Raw genomic sequence first — 13,703 nt, forward strand, 5'->3', positions numbered from 1 at the left:
AGCGACTTTCAGGGGGGTGAAACCTTGCGCGGTGGCACCAGCGAATATTAGGATGGTACACGGCTCGTGTGTTAACCTGTGAGCTAGGGATTTTCAGTGCTACAATCTACAGTGGGGCTTGCAGTAGTATAGGTCATGGCGTCTGGGCATCACTGGCAGCGCTCTGTGCTATATTGGAGTGTTGGTAGATTGCTGTGAGTTGTTTTAGTTTGTACTGCAGCGTGTATGGTGTTGTTGTATACCGCATTGCCACCTGCTCTGGCATCAGGCGATATTTCCAGTTGTGAACTCTTGGCTAGTGGTGTAGGGGGTTGCCGTTGCCATTACAGGACATCCGTGTAATATTGCAAGGCATGAAGTTATGTAACCACCCCGCATGGGTTGCGGGAATGCAGGCTGTGGTAAATCTATAGAGCACTCCTAATATAAACAGCTCATAGAACTGCAAAGTAGTACATGACATGAGTTACCGAAATGACCCTGTGCTTTTGTAATGTGCGAGTTTGGAATAATTCAGTAGCAGTGTATCAACGCGGGGCAACATCTTTAAGTTGTGAAGAGGTCTCCCGATATATGAGAAAAGTTGCAATGGGCATGAGCGAGGACCTCCGCCACACACGAGGTGTTTCATAAGTCGGCCGTTGACGAGTGGGGGAACATGTGTCATGGGTGATCACATGAATGTGAACTAGGATGCCTGTATACGTTGTAGCAGGCAGTTTCAGAAGTTGGGAGGAAGAACATCGGATGGGGATGACTGTGAATTGAAGCAAACAGTGACGTAGTGACGTCAAGTAGCGAGTTAATTGGAACGTTCGGCTTGGTTCATGAGAAAAATGCGTCTGCGCATTGGGTGAATTTGTAATACTGGTGGATACACTTTTTAAATAATTTCTGTAAATTTATCTTGGGGTTGCGGATGGTCATCGTTGTGTTAGGAAGGTAGGTTGCTACGATGTACACTCCATGTCACCCGTTGAGCACAGGGCGCATCCCCAGTGCGGTCGTGGGGTTAAATTTTTGGCTATTTGCCGCTAGGCTGCGCATTAGCTATGCAGGAGAAAGGGAGTTCCTTTGAGGTCGCGCACAGCATGGTGAAAGGCCCCCTTTTGGTTTTAAGAACACACGGTTTCTAGGGCACTGGTGTGCTTAGAAAAATGTCGTAGGGATAAGGGAATTGTACGCACTAAAATCAAGTATTATGGGCGATGTCTTTTGGGGAGAAAGCTTTTGGGCAAATCCTTCAATTGTTCTGCGAGTTTATTGGAGGAACAGCCTTAGTGCACAATAGCGCGTAGAGGTAGGCCCGTGTGAAGGGGAAACAGGAACCAGGGTGCCTCGAGCGGCTAGTGTGCCACTTATTCAAAATGTCGGGCTTCACCTGGTGCAGGAGGGTCGGCATCCGTGGCTGGGAGTATCACCATCAGTTTATGGGTTACATTTGTGAACAGAAGGTGTTCACAATTACGATCGCCTACATTACTGTCATGGGGCATTAACCAGCATGGTGGCCAGACAATGTGTCTTTCACCACGTTTGGAACGGATGCGCATAGCAGGTTTCCTAAAGATGGGATTAATGTGGCCATGGGGGAGTTATGACCGTAAAGACCGCAGGTTCAGTAGGTTTCACGTGGCGGTTGAGGGTCTGGCGAAGGGGTTAATCATGGCCTCATCAAGGGATTCACGCGCGAGCAGGGCCGTTGCACAGGGATAGGTGGGCTAATTACGGGCACCTGCAATCAGTAATGGTGGTACAAATTGCGCGGGGGCGGCGGGTGAATGAGAGCTGGCCTTGCGATGCTCAGGGAGAGCCGGCTGCATCGCAAGTTGCGGTACGGAGTCACGTTCTTTCGCGGGAGGCCAGCATCAAGTAGAGCTGCATGACAGGAGAGAGCCCTCACTTTGACATCTGGGCTGAACCTGGGGACACAGGTTTGATTCCCGGCAGGGCCAAACTCAGCTGTTCGGTAAGAATAAGCAGCGCACAGATACCTGAGGGTTCATAGCGCTATATAAATGCAGAAGTAGTTTCATCCCGCTTGGGAGCAGGACGACACTAACCAGACCGGAGTCCAGCACCTGGTCCGCCCGGATAAAATGCTGGCCATTAAGCATATTGTATGATGTTAGCAGAGAGGCGGCTCCGCGTCAGGGACTTCTTGTGAGCCCCAGGGTCGAGATTTTAATGTGTTCACAATGGTTTGTATTTGAAATGAAGATGCATGCCGATTAACATGACCCGACCAGGTACGGCTTAGGCAGCCTTTACAACGGACTAGGAGACAGGTATTGCAGTTGGTAGGAAGGCATCTGGTGTGCATTAACTGGCTGAAGTCTGTGACAGGATTATCAAAGGAGGACCCATTGGCAAGGTACAGGCACGAACAGTTTCGAGTTTTGATATTAGGGGACTTTTTGGTGGCATATGATCTGGCCGTAGGACCAGGGGTACATGCATATCTTATGTTCGGTTCCCAAAGTCGTTCAACCTACCAGCGCCTTCAGACCATACCGATGGGTTTTAAGGCGCTATATAAATGCAAAATAACATATCATAACATAATATGTCAGATACATAGTCTCCAGAACAGACAAGAACGACCGTGGGAGTACACGGTACGGCAGCCGGGTTGCTTGATGCTAGGGGCCTGTGGGTTGAATTAAAAATGCTCAAGTGAAACACAAGGGGGGAGCGTTCTTGGGTCGGGAAAAATGTTATCGCAAAATTTATATTGCTAAAAGTGGGGCGCTAAGGGTAAGCGAATTGGTGCCAGCCAACAAGAAGGGGTAAAGGTTTGAGTTTCCGGAGGAGCTGTGACATAGGGGTACAAGGAGAGCGGGTATACATGTTGCTGAGGAGATCCAAGACGGATCAAACAGGGAAAGGCAGAAGCACCATGTTAGGTGGTACCCGGGACCGCCCGGTTTGTCCAGTAGGATGCGTAAGCGCGTATTTGAGGTTGAGGATTCGCACGGGGGAGGAGGAGCCTGTTTTGGTGCATAGCGATGGGTCATCTTCAAGCCTTTTTCATTTGAAATAGGTAATGGACATGGCACTGGTGGAAGCAGGGTTCTCGATGGGGGTCTACGGGACACATTCCTTCGGGATAGGGGCAGCCACGTCAGCAGCAGGGATGGGCCTGGGAGCAGAAGCAATCAAGCTGATTGGGGGCTGGAAGTCCGGTTGTTTTAAGCGATAGGTCAGGCCCGGCAAAATGTAAGATTAACGGTTCCCCCCTTCCCCCCCCTCTTATCTCCTCTCAGTAGCATCGACGAATGGAAGGCGACGGTCCGCCTGGATGGTGGGCCTTTCGTTTGTGTCAAGCCAAGCAAGAGGAGTTGACCGCCGGGGAATACCGGGTGCAATGGCATGGAGTGCCAGGTATGGAGTGGGCACAGCTGCGGGGGCACGTGCGCAGACTCCTGAGGGAACATCGGAGGCCCGATGTTCTGGTGGTGCACCTCGGTGGCAATGACTTGGCTGGTCTGGGGAGGGGGATCTTGCTCAGGGAAATGATGTCTTCATTTCAGGAGTTATCGGCGGAAATGGGGGAGACCGAAATCGTGTGGTCAGAAATCATCTCGAGGCACGAATGGAGGGCCGCTGAGAGTCAGGCGGCCAGGGAGAATTCAAGAAGGAAGTTGAATTGGGCCATGGTTAAGTTTTGCAAAGGGAGAGGCTTTCAGCATATCAGACATGGTTTGATCAACCTGAAAAACAGGGAGTACTACTTGAAAGACGGAGTGCATTTGTCGGAGCAAGGAATGGATTTGTTTTTCTGGAATATCTGCACAAAATTACTGGAGTTATAAGCCCGGAAAGGGGGGAGCCACGGTGGGCGGTAACCCAACTTTGGCGTGGCGGTTTGTGGCAACCTATGATAAGACAAAGACTCCGAATGAGCCATTGCTGAACCGGAAGGGGCTTTGCCCATTCAAGACAGCGCCTCCTGGGAGCCTAAACGGCGGGGGTGTCTGGCGGTAGCAATTGGGGCTCAACTTCCCCCCCAACAAACGGCGCTCCCCCAGTCCGCAAAGACCTGCAGGGGCAGGCAGTTTCTCAGGCTCGAAGGCCTTGGGGGAGTTGTGCCTGCAATTCAACATGGAGGTAAAGGGGGGAAGCAGGACGAGGAGCAGTCGCCACACCTTTTGGATCTAATTTTTAATACCTGTTTGCAGTGGTTATGTATATGTAAAAATAAATCTGCGGCCTTGTTATGCCAAAACAAAAGAAATGTCTCATGAAGCACCTTACTGGAGGGGAAAGGAAAGGGGCTTGCAAAATGAGAAATGTTTGATACAAATGGCATAGCTAATGGACAAATGCCCAGGTTATAGTTTCCACTACCCCCTCATTTTCCCCCACTAGTCCACAAGGGGTCTCACAATATACTAGGGCCAGCTCTCCCCTTCTTATTCACTTCAGAAAAAGAGCCAGAGGTCTGACCCTGGGAAGTCGTTTTTTTCCCCTTAAAGACCCTCCCAAAACGGGGCCATGGACCTGGGAACGCTTCGAAGACACTATGGACAAAACAGGTTGCAAAATGTCAACTCGCGATTGGCGAATGATAATTGGGCCAGCACGAGTAAGAAATCCTGTGCATGTGGAGAGTTGGCAATCTGGCAAGTGCTCAGCCTCCACATGCTTCACAAACAGTGCGTGAATTCTCGCCATCTTCAATAAGGAGCAGATTTTAAAGATTGGGCCAGGATCAAGCCAACTACTTGAAATGCAGTAGCTCCCAGCAGCCCATTTCCTTGCAGATATGAAAGGAGGAAAGCTATTGGTGGTGCCAAATTGTCTTTTGAATTAGGCTGTGTCACATGCTGGCTCCTGAGCCAATGGCCGTCACCATGAGCTAATGCCAGTTACCATGAGCAAACCCTATTTTTTAAGAAGCCTTGGAGGCTATACTGTGGGTGTGGCTGAGGCACTGGATCGGCAGAAGGGATTACATATATAGGTGTCTATACAGTATTTCAAAGTGCTGGCTACCCTTTTCCGCGTCTTAGCGCTCCAGCAAAAAGCAAAGGTAATGCCTTAAGCAACCCTCTCTGCCCCACCGAAAGTCTGTGTGCCCGTACCCCGGTAGTTGCGGACAAGTTTGTCTACAGCACTCTGGGCATCTCTGAAAAGAGCAGCAGTGGACGGCACTGCAACTCTGGACTTCACTGCACCAAGTACAGAGTGTTTCAGAGACCCCCATTCACTATGCTTCCAGCTAAAGTTGCCTTTAACATCGAAGTTGCAACCTTACCCTGAGATCACTGCTGTAAGTAGAGCCCTGTGCTCACCAACCAGCCCTCTCTGGGGCTGCGTTGGCAAAGATGCCATTTGATGGCTGCGTTGGGCAGTAGAGCTGAGGCAAAGTGCGTGTGCAGACATTGCGTTCAGCCTGCTATGTCACAGCAGGAATTGGAAAGGAGGCAGTGAAGGTGTTAATGTAAAGGTATGTTAGAGAGTTGTTTCTACAAGCTACTAAGTTTTAAATGCATTGCATCCAAACATTAATTCACTGCCCCTCTCAAAAGGAATGCTTCATGGGGCACATATGCTCATAAAACAGTCTCCCCTCCAATACACCATGGCTTTCTTATACTAATACACCCACTCTGCACGCACACTGACAGGGCATGTCTTTCTTTGTCTTTCAACATATTGATAGTTTCCCTCTAAAGACCACTCCCCCCAACTGCTGACTTCCAGCCCTGTCTTGTTCAGTGCATTTTTATTTATTTTTACATTTGTAAAGTGCCTAAACCCTGAGGCATCAGGGCGCTGATGCAAACCAGTTAAATGATACAAAAAGCTTCAATAGAGAAATGCTATGCCGTGCCTGACACGCCAGCGCGGTAACGGTACAGATTGGAGCGGTAGCCATTCCTTGCATATGCATGTTTAACACTGTTTTATTTATTTTTTAAAATTAATTTGTCGAATGTATCTGGATCAGTAAAAGCGCATATGGCACCAATGTGACACATAAAACAAATGAGAAAATGTCTCTTCGGGATGATTGTTCAGAGGCTGCCAGCCTAGACACTTAATACCTGTGGAGCAAGGATAGATGCATTTTTCATGCAGTAGTTCATCAGCGGTACATTTTGTGAATGCAACCCTCCACCCCCATGTATTTTAGTCTCATATCAATTATAAACATCACAGTTAGTATCAGATGTTGGTGGACGTAAGACCATAATTACCCATACACATTGTCCTCCCAGGATACTTTAGTGTCACAAGCAATTTCACTTAGTCTGCATTAATTCTAGACAAACGTGAAGCCTTGTTGGTGTACTGCGATATATAATTATATATTTTATAAGCTGACTGCTGCTAAACGCACCACCCTGTGTTCAGAAACAGATAAACTCATAGTAACTCACTTGCACCTTCCTTTCCTGTCCCTCTCTGGCTGGCCGGCCGGCCGGCCCTTAGCCCTCTTCCTGCTCCCACCTTTGAGGCTAAGAACCTTGGGGTCATCTTGGACTCCAGAGTCTCCTTCTCTCCTCATATCTCTGACGTCTCTAATAAGTCGAACTACCAGCTGCCCCTCCTCAGAGGTATTCTTCCTTCCCTCACCTTCCCCCCAGAAGCTCACTGTCTCCAGAGCTCTGGTTCGCTCTAGGATGGACTATTGCAACAGCCTCCTTTTTAAATCTACCTGCCTCTACTCTCCACCCACTGCAACTCCTCCAGAACAGGACTGTGAAACTTGGCCTCATGCCCAGGGATCATGTCCCTCCAGCTGCTGCCAGTGGCTGCAAGGATCAAGTTCAAGACCCTCTGCATTGTCCACTAGGCCATCTGGGGCCTGGGACCGTAGTACCTCCAACTCTCTCTGCGGAAATGTCTTCCTACTGAAGCTCTCCGCTCCTCCAACTCCTTGAGGGTCATTTGCTTCTCCAAGCAACAAGCTGGGGGTAGATTTTTCTTCGGCTGGCACCTCCCTCTTTAACAGTCTCCCTGCATCTCTAAAACCTGAGGAGAACCATCTCTGGTTTTGGAAGCACCTCAAGACCTTCCTCTTTGCTTCTGCCTTCTCTCTTCCTCTCCCCTGCTGATCTCCTGTCTGGTTCTGCACTGGTCATCTGGCTACCCTCTGAATTCGGGCCCAGGATCCCGCCCACCCAGTTGCACACCCTCACTGCCTCCTGGCAACCCCTGAACTTTGGGTGTATCTGTAACCCTACAGTCACCTTACCTGCACTTATTTGACACATGCTGTTTGCACTACATGTTGTTTTTATCCTTTGTACTGCACTCCCATCCTCTCCCCGGCATTTGCACGATCTCAATTTCACTAGGCCTAGTAAGATAGTTGTCTTTTGTCCTCACTCTGTTTCCCCTCCCTTGCTTCGTTGTGCCTTGAAACACTTATGTATAGGCGTGTTATGATATGATGGGTTATTTATAACGCGCTGACTACCCAGAGGTTTCTAAGCACCGACCCGGGGATCGAACCTGTGGTGCTCCTTATAGTCTTCCTTCCAAGGTGAGCATTTTGCCCCTGAGCTATCCTCCCGTTATAAGTGCAATATCATATCATATCATAGTGGCATTGATTTTGTGTAAACACTGGTCATATAATACGTACTATGCAATGCATTCATTGTATCATAAATAGGAGGCTTGGAATAAGGGGTATAGGAGCAGCGTATGCTCTTGCCTAGAATGGTTGTGTTCAATGCATACAGCTCTTCAGTCTAATCCTGGTAAAGGGAGCATCCCTAATTGGATACAATGGAAGAGGCAGGGAGGGACTAAGCCTCGTGTGGAGGCCAAGATACTAAATTGAATTTTGTATGAAGGTTAACCTGATAACTTAACATATATAGTTCTTTTTCACAATTGGATTTTGATCTGTACTTGTCATGGTTGGTGCTAAGACTATGCGTTTTATTTCATCCACTGTCCTTTCACAAACGAGGGAGAGTGACTTTTGTGTTTGGCTAGTGGTTTACAACTTGAAATGTTGCACCCTGGACAAATTACCTTCTTGTGATGGAGCGCCAAACTATTAAACAAGACATTAGACTGGGAAGCAAGTGAACCTTGACTAAAATCACCCAGGTTGCATACTCTACATACTTCACCAACAAATAGTATTGTTGATGTCACACACCAATAAGACACATTACAGGAGGAGCAAGATCCTCTTTATTTTCAAGACCACAGGGAAGGTGACCAATACACTTAGTGTGATGACTCCTGACATTTCCGCTGAAGCAGGTCATAGTTTACCTATTAATCAACTGTTATGCAATAGTCTCCTTAAGAGCCGCAGTATATTTCAACATCCAGACTCTGGAGACAGTTGAAGACCCTGATTTTGTTGACCACGTAAATGGGGTGGGGGAAGCAGGCCAGTTAGTCAGTCCAGTCCATACCTCCTTCAGTCAGTTAAAAAGAGAATTACCCAGTCATTTCTTACACCCTCTTTTACTTGAGCCGTAAACCCTATAGTGGAGAAAATGTTAACCTGTACCTTCAGACCCTCTATACATTAGAGGACATATGAAGCCAGTTTCACTTGTCATTACTACAACTCGAAAGAGGGCAGGTGTGCCACTATCAAATGCTGAAGCACCCCCCCTTCGCAAAGAGTGCAAGAGATTGTACTCCCTGGGCAAAAGGGTTACGATTTCTTGATCGTACTCTGCTCGGCTAGCTAACAATTCCACATTACTCAAGAACTAGAACCCCTCCCAATTATATATGTTGGGAAAACAACTAGAGTCAGTGCCTGAGCCTCTTAAATCGCAGTTACTTACAGGCATTAAAGAGGGTAAACAAGTGGTGCAAAATCTCCTCCAAAAATACATCACATTCAGCAGACGCTGCTGGGTGTATTATAGATGAAGGAACCCTTCCAAAACTCCATTCATGGCTTACTAATTCAGGCTTTAAGCCTGAAACGCAGGCAACCCTCAAACTTGCCCATAGAAGACTCAGTCCTCTTTGTAGGCAGTGGACGACGCATTAGAAACTGAAAAAAGAGCACAGGACACTAAAAACACGGTCACATTTCCAATAAACCCTTTACAACAGTGGTAAGGGGTGGTTCTTCAATAGAATTCCTGCAGAGGATCCTCCAGAATCGAGGAGAATGTCAAGAGAACATCAGTCAATTTTACAAGAAGTGAAGATGCTAATTCAAAAGGGAGTAAAAGAACCCGTCCACTGTTGGAGGTAAACAAAGGTATTTATTCAGTTTACTTCCTTGTCCCAAAGAAGGATTTAACCATGCACCCTGCAAACACATATGTAAAGCCACAAAAATTCAGATTGACAATACTGCTGGAGGTAATCTCACTTCTACTGGAAACTATAATACCACCTTTTGTGTCCAACTCTTACTTCTGCACCCTTACTTTACATAGACCAGTGCTTAATTTGTGGGGGTGTTTGCCAGGGCTTAGTCCTGGCACTTATTTTGAAGTGGTGATAGTAAGTGCATCCATCAATCGCAATGATCAGGTGCGAGCTGTAGTGTAACCCCAAATATGTCGACAGTGAGGAGCAGCTATGGGTGGCGGCAGCAATGGTGGGGAATTGCCCAACGGCTGTCGCAGTGGTGCTAGAAAATCTTTGGGCCCTGGCACTTACTTAAGCACTGACCTAGACCAACGTAAATATTTCACACCTCGTGTACTTTTCTTTTTTTTTAAACTTTGTTTATTAGTGGTCACACACAGATACACAGCACCCTCTCGCATTGCACCTTATACAATCAAGAAATGTACATTTTACGGTCATTATATTCACATAAGATTACATGGATTCATCATCGGCGGTCATATTACATAGGTAGACTCTAAATGGGCCCCATATGTCTTTGGGCCTGCAGGTCGGAGGTCGGGTCAGGACATATTGTTCTTCAGTTTCATTTACGTGCATTAATTCACGAAGAAATTGGTTCATATTGGGTGGGCCCGTACTTTTCCATTTTTGTAGGATGCATTTTCTGGCCACCGCACATGCGATATTAAACGGTCTTCTAATTTTTTAGGAACATTTGCCTATGTCCACAAATAGATATTTTTGGGGCGTCAGGTCCAGGGGGGTAATCTGTGTTATTTCCTCCAGCATCGCAGCCACCGCTTTCCAGAAGCCCGCCACCACCTGACATTCCCAATACATATGCAAGTCTCCTGCTTGTGGCATACTGCACTTGGGGCATGTATCGGAGACCTCCGGGGTAAATTTTGCTATTTTAATTGGTGTGTAATGTAATCTGTTCAGTATTTTGAATTGGATTAGACGCAGACCAGAATTTAGGGAGACCACCTTAGTGAGTGAGCAGTATCTAGTCCATTTCTCCTCTCCAATGGGTGTCTGTAAGTCCCTCTCCCATTTCTCTTTGATTTGGTTAGCTGTGGGGGTGTGGGCCTGTACTGCTGAGTACAGTCTGGAAATACGGAGGCCCTCAGTGGCAGTTACCAACTGTACACATGGGTGTGGCTGGGGCTCATCTGGGAATAGCGGGCATTTTTTCTGGAATGCCGACCTCCTACAGTAATATTGAAGTGTCCTAAGTGACCCACCTCCCAGTGCTCTCAGCAGTTCCCTTTGGGTCGCAAACTTGCCATTGATATCCCCTATTTTCATTTCGTTATTGGGGTCCCAGGATTCCTGTATTGTACTATCATATGTGGGGGGTATACCCGGATAATTCCACAAAGGCATCTCTGGGTTATAGGGTGTTTCCAACTTCAATCTCTTGTATATAGCCTCCCATGCCTTTACCATACAGCTGACCGGGTTGTATTCACACGTGTCCTTGTATTGTGTATTGAAAATGACTCATTGTATATTGGTGGGGTGTGTGGTGCATTCTTCTATCCATGCGTGGGGGGGTCTCATGTGTGGTAATTTACCAATATTTTGCAAATGGTGCTTGAGCAACATAATAGTAAAGCTCAAAGTCGGGGCTGCTATACCACCAGTGGAGTATGATTCCGTCATCTTTTCCCAGCTTATCCTAGCGGTCTTCCCATTCCACAGGAACGCCACCACTATGGATCGGAATTTGGTGAAAAGTCTTGCCCGGCCATATGGGAATATTGACAAAAGTAGAGCAGCTTGGGCAGAATTATCATTTTAAGGACAGCGACCCTGCCATATAACGATATCGGGAGACGCCCCCACATCTGAAGCTTTGTACTAATGGACTGTAGTGTGGCCTCATTGTCCGAATATAATGTGAGCCTATCCCTAGACACAAGGATCCCCAGTTATCTAATATGGTGTTCCGACCATTTGAGTCCGTTTAGTATGTCAGGGCATTTGGTGGCTGGTGTGAGCAGAAATATTTCCGACTTGGCTCTGTTAACTGTGTACCCTGAATAAGTTGCAAAGTCTTGTATTTCCGCCATTACAGGTGCTATATTTGTCTCCGGTTCGCAGATATATAACAACGTGTCATCAGTGTATAGTGAGATCAATTGAGTGGACCCCTTCATTTGTATACCTTTGTCAGCATGTCTCAGTCTCACCGCAGCTGCCATCGGCTCTATAGTCCGCGCAAAAAGCAGGGGCGAGAACGGACACCCCTGTCTGGTGCCCCTGTCCAGCAAGAACAGTTCAGAGATGGATCTATTGGTTAACACCCGAGCTCCCTGTTCAGTGAATAACAGTTTTACATATCTAATGAAGTTGGGACCCATCCCAAATGCCTCTAGTACCGCCACGAGGTAGACCCAAGAAACCGAATCAAAGGCTTTCTCGGCGTCCCGGGATATGGCCGCTGCGCTTCTCTTCAGGTTTATTTGTGCCATTATGCCAAATAGCCTACAGAGGTTCAGGGCTGTGGACCTCGCAGGGATAAACCCATTTTGATCCGAATGAACTAGCCCCGGTACCGCCGGCAAGAGTCTATTGGCCATACCTTTGCAAATATTTTAGCATCTGTGTTTAAGTGACAGGGGCCTGTAGGAAGATGCATCCTGTGGTGGTCGCCGTGGCTTGCGGAGCACAGTGATCACTGCCTCTCTCATGGATTGGGGTAGTATGTTGCATTCAAGGGATTCCTCCCAAACCAGCATAAGTATCGGAACAAGCTCTTCTCGGAACTCTTAATAAAATTCTGCCCCTAACCTGTCTGACCCCAAGGTGCCTTACCCGATGATAATGCTTTGATTGCTTCTGTAATTTCCTCAACAGATACCGGCTGATCCATCGCTAAGCAATCCTCCTCGGGGAGTTTGGGAAGGGCAAGAGCCGCAAGATGAGTTTTAATTTTTTTTAAATATATTTGATTAGAATATATTTTTTTATGAAAGTTGACAAATTCCTTGTTTATCTCCTCCTCCCTCAAGAGTACCTCCCCCTGTGGTGTTTGTATACTAGTGATCTGGTTAGGTTGTTTATCATGTTGGAGTAGGTTAGATAGTGTTCTGCCAGCCTTGTTCCCCTCCCTGTATCTGCGTGCACGCATGGGGGCTGCCACGTAGCGTACTTCTCTGGTGGCCAGTTATCAAATTCCTGTAGGTGTGTATGTCCGCTAGTAATTCCTTATTCTGTGTACGAGTGTAGTTTTCCTCTAATTCATCCAATTTACTTGCAACGTCCGTTAATTTGGCGCATACGCTCTTTAGCATACCTACGGACTTAGACAGCAGCACTCCCCTGATCCACACCTTAAGATTCCAACACAGTGGAGTATTTGCCCACCGTTCCCACATTATTGGTGAAAAATTCTATCATCTCAACATGTAGTGTTTCCACCACCCCGGGGTCTCCCAACATCCCATTCGGCATTCTTCATCTTCTCGCCGGACAGGGGGCATCTTGGAGCTTTAACTCTAACATCACTGGGGAGTGATCTGAGAACATGCGGGGCAAAATTTCACATTTCTGCAGTGTAGTAAGTAGACATGACTGATGCAACAAACCAATAGTCAATCCTGGATTCAGAGTCATGCACCGAAAAATAGTATGTATATCTTCTGTTCCCAGGATGTATTTCACGCCAGGCATCTACCAGTGATAGCTGTGAGAGAACGTTACTCAGGGTGAGGGCTGTCTTACTAGGGGCTCTAGTGGTTTTTGAAGATCTGTCCAGTGCGGCGTCCAATGCCACATTAAAGTCTCCCCCCTCCCCCCCAGATCACTTTGGACATACCATAGGCAGCAATCATCTAGTACACATTTACATAAAAAGCAGGGTCTTCTATATTGGGTCCATATGCATTAACCAAAAGTAATTGTTGGCCAGCGACCTTGCCCCATACAACTACATACCTACCCTGCTGATCCACCTTGTGGCCAGTCTAGTCCAAATCCTAAGCTTGGATGGATAAGAGTAATTACCCCTCTGGCCTGAGTAGAATAGTCAGTATGAAACCGTAGACTCCCCCCACGCCTCAGATCGCCTTACTTTGTATTATACGGAGTATGCTGCCGCTCCACCCGGTCTCCGCGTATCTCGACGTTGCAGCGTTGTTGTGCGGTTTCCCTGCAGGGGCACCTCAGGATGTGGGGCGTCCCAGGGGTTCGGCAGCAGGCGTGTGGCGAAAGCGCCAGCACTATCTCATCTCCCCAGCCAGCTCGGGTCTCAGATCTCAATCGTGCACCACGGGTGCGAGTCGGGCACGGGCCGCAATCACAGACCCCGCCCCTCCGCAGCCCTCCGCCTAATCAAACCCACGGCCTCTCGTTGTCTCCTCTCAGTGCTCCCAGGCGGATTGCGGCTGCAG

At 47.7% G+C, this 13,703-nt stretch overlaps 1 protein-coding gene across 1 annotated transcript in view; it reads left to right on the forward strand.

The window, feature by feature from the left end:
* The window catches only part of E2F5 (E2F transcription factor 5), a 1,167,696-nt gene that overhangs the window by 117,325 nt on the left and 1,036,668 nt on the right, over nucleotides 1-13,703 (forward strand). The window lies entirely within an intron of this gene.

This window comes from Ambystoma mexicanum, chromosome 5q (assembly GCF_040938575.1).
Source record: "Ambystoma mexicanum isolate Mex_15411 chromosome 5q, UKY_AmexF1_1, whole genome shotgun sequence".
In the NCBI taxonomy this organism is placed as follows: domain Eukaryota; kingdom Metazoa; phylum Chordata; class Amphibia; order Caudata; family Ambystomatidae; genus Ambystoma; species Ambystoma mexicanum.